This window comes from Stegastes partitus, unplaced genomic scaffold (genome assembly GCF_000690725.1).
Source record: "Stegastes partitus isolate 25-593 unplaced genomic scaffold, Stegastes_partitus-1.0.2 Scaffold1412, whole genome shotgun sequence".
Classification (NCBI taxonomy): domain Eukaryota; kingdom Metazoa; phylum Chordata; class Actinopteri; family Pomacentridae; genus Stegastes; species Stegastes partitus.
In genome coordinates, this window is record NW_007579143.1 from 45,829 (window position 1) to 52,495 (window position 6,667).

Consider the following 6,667-nt stretch of genomic DNA (forward strand, 5'->3'; position numbering starts at 1 on the left):
CAGGTAATACACTGAATATGGATAAGTACCTTATAAAACCCCACTTCAAAGAAACTACCCCCTAAATATAATGTGACAAATCTGACACAGTGGCAAATCTCAGCCAGATTAATTTTGGGCAGCAAATTGTACACTGAAAAAGCTCAATTTCTTAACTCTTATAAAAGGATTCTAATACCAAAATGATAATAATAAGAAGAACCACACATTTAATTGTCAGCAATCACTACAGTTTATCAATGAGATTGTAAATATTTGCTATTAAATATTTCTAAATTTAACTTCAGCATGAGAGAGCAAGTTCTACTCGTTTCTAAAGCTCGTGAGTCAGTAACAGGCTTTAAATAAAATCTGTGTTTACAAGTACACAGTGCTATAAACAAGGACACAAGTAGCGCCGTGCAACAGCGCTGCTGGGCTGAACAGATAGTAATCAAGTCACAGTGGTCACAGAAAACACAGCAACCAGTTTGAGCATCAACACAAACCTTAAGTCAGAGTTTGTGATCATGAAGGCATCTCGCCACCCACAGCTATAGCCTGGCGGACAATGTCAGCGGAGAATATTATGTAAACAATTATATAAAGCTACGTCTGCTCGCAAGGACACCACAGCTTAACTTGATGGATACTGGTCGGATTTCGTCAAGTGCTCGACAGAGTCATTTTTGGTTCAACTTATCCCTTTCTGTGCAAATACTGAATTATGGGATTAGCGAATACAAAAGGCAGTTTGGTGTGTAATTACGCAATCACTGTTACGTTTGATGTTTTATCGTCTGCAGGCCTCTTGGGGACTTTCTATTCTGTTAATCATCTTCAGCAAGTTATCGCCCTGAAGCAAATGGCGACTGTAAATTAGGCGCATTATCGATTCAACATTAAAAAACAACTTTTTATGCTTCCAGAAAAAAAAAAACAACAAAAAAAAAAAACACCACAGCTACAACTGTTTTCATGACAATGCTGTAATTCCTGAGCATGGAAAGGCTGCTGCTGAAAGTATTTGTGTGTGGGCTTCTGGATGACTCATGCTCAGTATTGCCTGCACAGATCTCAGCATCAAAGACAGCTAGTTTGCTCTCAAGGGCAACTGAGCACTGTTGCTATTACATAAAACCAGGAACAGAACTGCACGGCTATAAAACAGGTTTGCAGCAGAGACCAATGGTGAGCCGTAACAGTTTCCATTGTGCAAATAATCATTTGTAGGCCACTCTAATCCAGGCTGCAGCAGTGTTTAGATTAGCTCAGCTGAGTGTTTCTCCTGATTGAAGAGGAGGCTGCCATCTTAACGCACAAACTCACACTCAACCTGCGTTCATCCCGTTCACACTGTCACTAATTATATCCCTGAGACTGCTGTTCACTTAACAGCCCAGACTTCTCTACATACATCACAGAAAACTACATTATCACATCTAATCTGAGTTAAACACAGCTTTGAACTTTCAGTTTATTCAGAGCTACATTCATTAAGGTTAACGACTTGAGTGTGGGTTGTGTTCGAGGGACAGAGGAGTGGATTTCTGTGTAAACTAAGCCTGATTAGATCTTCCATTTTTTTTAACCAAAACCTGCTTTATCCTGTAGAGAATTGCAGGGGGGACTCGGGTCTTTTCCAGCTGACATTGACAAGCTGGCAGTCTAACACAGCACTAACACAAAAAGACAGACAACCATGCACACCCACAGGGACACCTACAGCCAATTTAGAATCACCAATTAGCCGACCGTGCACATGTTGGACGATGGAAGGAAGCAGGACCAAAAGGTTAACATGCAAACTCCACACACAAAGTTCACCTGCAGGTCTGAAGCCAGAACGCTTTGCTGCGAGGTGACAGCTAATCATTCGAATAATTCAAAACGTAATTTCCACAATCTAACAATCTGTTAAAGCTTGCTGTGCATCAAAAGCTTCTTTAGTTTTGTTTTTAAACACGAGGGTTTCGGTAAAGATGATAATCCCACACACACAAGACTGACACGAGCCGAGCTCTCAGTGTGAGTCTGGAGTTAATTTAGAACAAATTAACTAACATGATGAGAATTATGACCCACTTTGTAAATCCAATACAGACAACTTGTTTTTATCATTTGGACATAAAACAGAATGTACGGTCTTTGTCTGTTTTATGCATTTGTCATTTATTTTGCCAGCAAAACTACACCACCCCAGCCACTCTGTCTTAAACATGTTCAGACATGCCTAACCTGAGGATTACCATGGAGAAAGAAGAAACATTTAAGTGGAACATGAACTTAATTCACACTATTCAAGGCAGAAAAACTACAAAAACGTCTGAAACTGTTAAGATATATAGCATCGTATTCTGCTATAAGTGTCCTGGTATCATTTATCTGCTGTATTGTTTCTTCTGTGTCATCACTGAATATGTTAACTTACTTATACTAAATTGAACAAAGTCTAAAGGAATGTTTTGCCAACCCATTAGTATCTTGCATTTTAGAATAAAGGACTCACTGTTGCAATATCTACAGCTGCAAAAGGATATGTAATCCAATATACAACAGCCCCACAATAGCTATTGTCTTTGCAAATGTTCAATTTTAGCTGAAACTGTGTAGATTGCATTATTTTAGAAGGATTCCCCGTAGCTTTGTTTACCTCATGAAGAAAGGATTTACAAACTAAATGCTGTGGAACAATTGCATAGAAATGCATTTTTTTATACAGCAGACATAGTCTGTGTAAATTAATTTTAGCCAAGCACTTAATCAATAAAAGAAAAGAATAAAGTTGAGCAATCCACTGGACTGTGGAAGACTGTGGAGTAGAAACTACTGTGGAGTTCTATATAAATGGTTTCCCCAATGTTGATGAATGGCTTCTTCAGTTTTGATGTAAGGCGGGGAATCCCCGGCCTTGATCCCCATGGCGGTGCCATGTCTCCTGATAAATGAGGATATGTTTAAGGATACACACCTTTTGGCACCATATTAAAGTCACTGCGTTTCTCAGAAGGAATAGACATGAAAGGATTTTATCAATTCTAATCCCATTACAGATTTAATTTACTGACCCCCCTCTTTTTTCACAGATTTGTTTAAGAATTCTTTCTTTCACAGCAGCTGAAAATGTTGCGTACTGCAAACAGATATTTAAGTATGTGTTGGTTGTGGCAGGCTTCTTAAAAATGTGTTCTGCAAAAAAATCAGGCAGCAACAAAAGGAATGGACTTTTTCAGAGCTACAGAACTACAGGAAGCAGACAATCCAGAAACAGTGTTAATGGGAACCAATTCTTGACTCCCAGGTGTAAAACTGAGAAAAAATAGAGAAACGCTGAGCTGGAGTTCAGATGCTGTTACTGTGTCGATGACTCTGTATTTTAAATGTCACAGTAGACTTTCATAATGGATACTTGAGTTGGTTTTGTGCTGGACTTGAGTAGATAAGTGGTGAACGTGGCTGCCTGTCTGATGATAATATAGATTTATGACGGTGCAGCCTGATGTTTGATATAGTGCTCTTTTGCATAGTGACATTTAATTTGACTCTGGCTCGGTCTGTATGAAAGCTAAAGAAATAGTAGCGTCATTGTGCACTGATTTATGAACCTGTGTAACGTTAAATGGAAGAAGCACAGAAATATTTTACATTTTTATACAGCAATGTGTACATTAGGTTCCAGCTCATTTTTCTTCCTCATAAGTGGTAGTCACTATAAAAGTGATAACCCCCAGCATGAAAAATAAACAAATACCATGCAATAATACGACTGCATATTTTGAACAATCAGTTATGTTCAAGTGAAACAGCCTCTCTCTCTCCCATCAGGATATCCCACAGATTTGCAGCTCTGAATGAAGCTCATTCTGCACGAACACAAAATGTGTCATATTACTGAAAACGCTCTCGAAATTGACTTGTTGTGACTGCAGGTGATAACTTCTGCTGATCTCTGTGTCACATCACCAACACTCTCAGCTGAAAATGAGCAATTTAATTTTCTAGTTCTAGTCTGGAAATGATAAAGTGGGAATTTGGTTTTCATAAAAAATATATAAACAACGTATTATGACAGCATTATTTTCACAGTCCAGTCATAATACCCTGGTGAAACGTGGAGAGTATCAAAACAGACACAAACACACATACACACTAAACTGTTTGCAGTCTAATCACAGGCACAGGGGTTTGTTTGTTTGATGACGCCGATAATCAAAAACGAAATATTTCAAGAGTTTATGAACATTGATGTAATTGGTTAATAGCTAGTTCTAAAATCTGCCACTATTCACTCTTGTGTTTCCTTCAGCAACGCAGTAAGGTGCCATTGAAAAGGTATTAAAGGCTCTACAAACGTTGATTACAGTCCACAAATTTGCCTGTCAAAATATCTTGAGAAACCGAGATGCTTCTCGCTGATTAGCATCTATTAAAAATGACTAATCTGTTGACATCTTTTCATTTTTGCAGAAACATAAAGGCTCTGAGTGCAGTGATTAACCTTCAGTGGAAAGATCAGCCTGAGAGGGGGGCCTGCCAACAGTGCAGACTCCTACTGTGGCAGTGCCAGCTAACAGCTGCCTCCCTCCTTAAAGCCAGCTCTTATGAACTGTAACCGGTGAGAATTTAGATTATCCAAGCTCTTCCTTCGCCATCAGTTCATATAAAACAGCACGTGCAAGCCAGGACTTTGTGTGCACCCACATTAAGGCCGAACAATAGATGTGTTTCAATTGGAAATTTGAAATAAATAAACAAATATATTGCAAAGACAGAAATTTAGGATACAAGTTATGCACTGTATCTGATACAGGGTTTCAACTGTTGTGTCAACGGTTTTTAGACACTTGTGTCGTCTTCCTGTGCGTGTCTTTGTGGTATCTCAAGTTGCAACGCTTAATCGCGTTTTAAATCTATGTACATACTAAACTGAAGCCTGACTTTTAAAAAATGATGTTGCAAATCAAATCGCAATGTGTCAAATGTTTACCAATTATATCCTTTTCCAAATTCATTCAGGCCTGAAACATTGAGCTAAAACCATCACATATATTGCACTATGCACACAAACATATCATCGATTACCTTAAACCTTATGGAAACAAACCAATGTTTTTTCAAGTAAATAATTCCTTTAAAATCTGCAGTTATTAAAAATGTACAAATGCATTTATCCAACAGTTTGCTTAGATGTGGATTATTGCAAATTGATGCCTGTTAACAGTGAGATCAATGCAACTATTCCACACCAGCTTTTACTCCACTTTGGATGTCAAACAATAATCTGTGTATTACCAAGTAACATATTGTACTAAAATGCAAACTTCAGAACTGCTCTCTTAAAACATGCCACTGGGTTATTTCGTGGAAAATGTGGTAACTAATTATTTTGCTGGCTGGAGAGTAATTGATCATGGGCCATGCTGTATTGATTCTGTAGTAAACCATCTGTGCAGCTGAGACGCAACATCCATATCTATGCCAGTTTGACCACAAGCATGGAGGATCTTCATTGCAGCTACATCGCGAGGGATGATTTAACTTCACATTTATGTTCAACATTTGGCAAAAACCGAACTTACACCATAAATGCTTCATTACAACTCTGGCCAGGCTGAGAGGGGGGCCTTGGTTGAATGTGCACATTTTATACACAGTGCAATCCTGCCTTTGCAGCCCTGATCTTGCAGTGACAAAACTGTGTTTTGTTTGGCTTTATTTTTCACATCTAAGGAAGTATTGGGTAGAAGCAGCTGAGGCTAATATAAAGATGATCGATCCTCTGTAAGCAGGCCTCCGGTGGAATCAAAACAAGGAAGCGAGTTGGCAGCTGTGCACCAACGTTTCTCGGACAAAGCCAGCTATGGCAGCCGAACATCAGTGATGGTCCCATCGATCAGCAACCGAACAAACCACTAGCTTAAGTTAAAATTACCAGCCTGCCAACATCAAACCTGACTAACCAGTCACAAAGCTAACGTTAGCAAAACATTACTTAGCCACAGTGGCTGCTCTGGTTTAAAATATATTCAGGGGGGAAAACCCGCGACGCAGAAATTATCTTGCAAACGGTAATATTGGGTTGTTTAAAGACATAAAAATGAAGCTTTGCTTGGTGTTAACGCCTTAGCTAACACCTCCTGACGGCTAGGTGACAGCTGGACCGAGCGCAACAAGGAAATTAGCCCCGTTAGCAATGAAAATATTAGCTAACAACCAAAAGCCTACCACCAAACGTTAGCTCACCGCAAACAAACACAACAGGCTCACCTCGGCGGCAGCGGGTCCACACGGTCGGGACGCGGGCTGTGTGCTGTTCGCGGCAGGTTTAAACGGTCTCCCGGGGCTCAGTGTGAGTTTTTTCCCCCCTCTTTTCTGTGCCGCTTGTTGTTACTGATGTTTCACGCTAACAGTCTGGTTAGCGGCTCTCTCTCCATTCTTCGTCTGCCTTCGCTGCTCGTGAAAGGTCCGAGCACTCCGGATGTAGAAACACGGCACCGCCCGCTTCGGCACGCACACTTCCAGGTCACACACTGGCTAATTGAGCATCACACCATCCCTATGTCACGGTTAACTCCTCACACAGCCCCGAACCGCAGCAAGATATCCGCCTGCAGCCCTGAGTCCTGCTTTAAAGTGTGTCAGCCCTTTAACCACGGGCGGAGATGACAACTGAACACTGGGGGGACAC

At 40.3% G+C, this 6,667-nt stretch overlaps 1 protein-coding gene across 2 annotated transcripts in view; it reads right to left on the reverse strand.

Annotated features, from left to right (window-relative positions):
- csnk1g1 (casein kinase 1, gamma 1) overlaps positions 1-6,412 on the reverse strand; it is a 38,526-nt gene extending 32,114 nt beyond the window's left edge. For both annotated transcript variants that reach the window (XM_008299401.1, XM_008299400.1), the window contains exon 1: positions 6,247-6,412. The gene's annotated coding sequence lies outside the window, so the exon portion shown is untranslated. The remainder of the gene's footprint in view (positions 1-6,246) is intronic.
- Between the last annotated feature and the right edge of the window lie 255 nt (positions 6,413-6,667).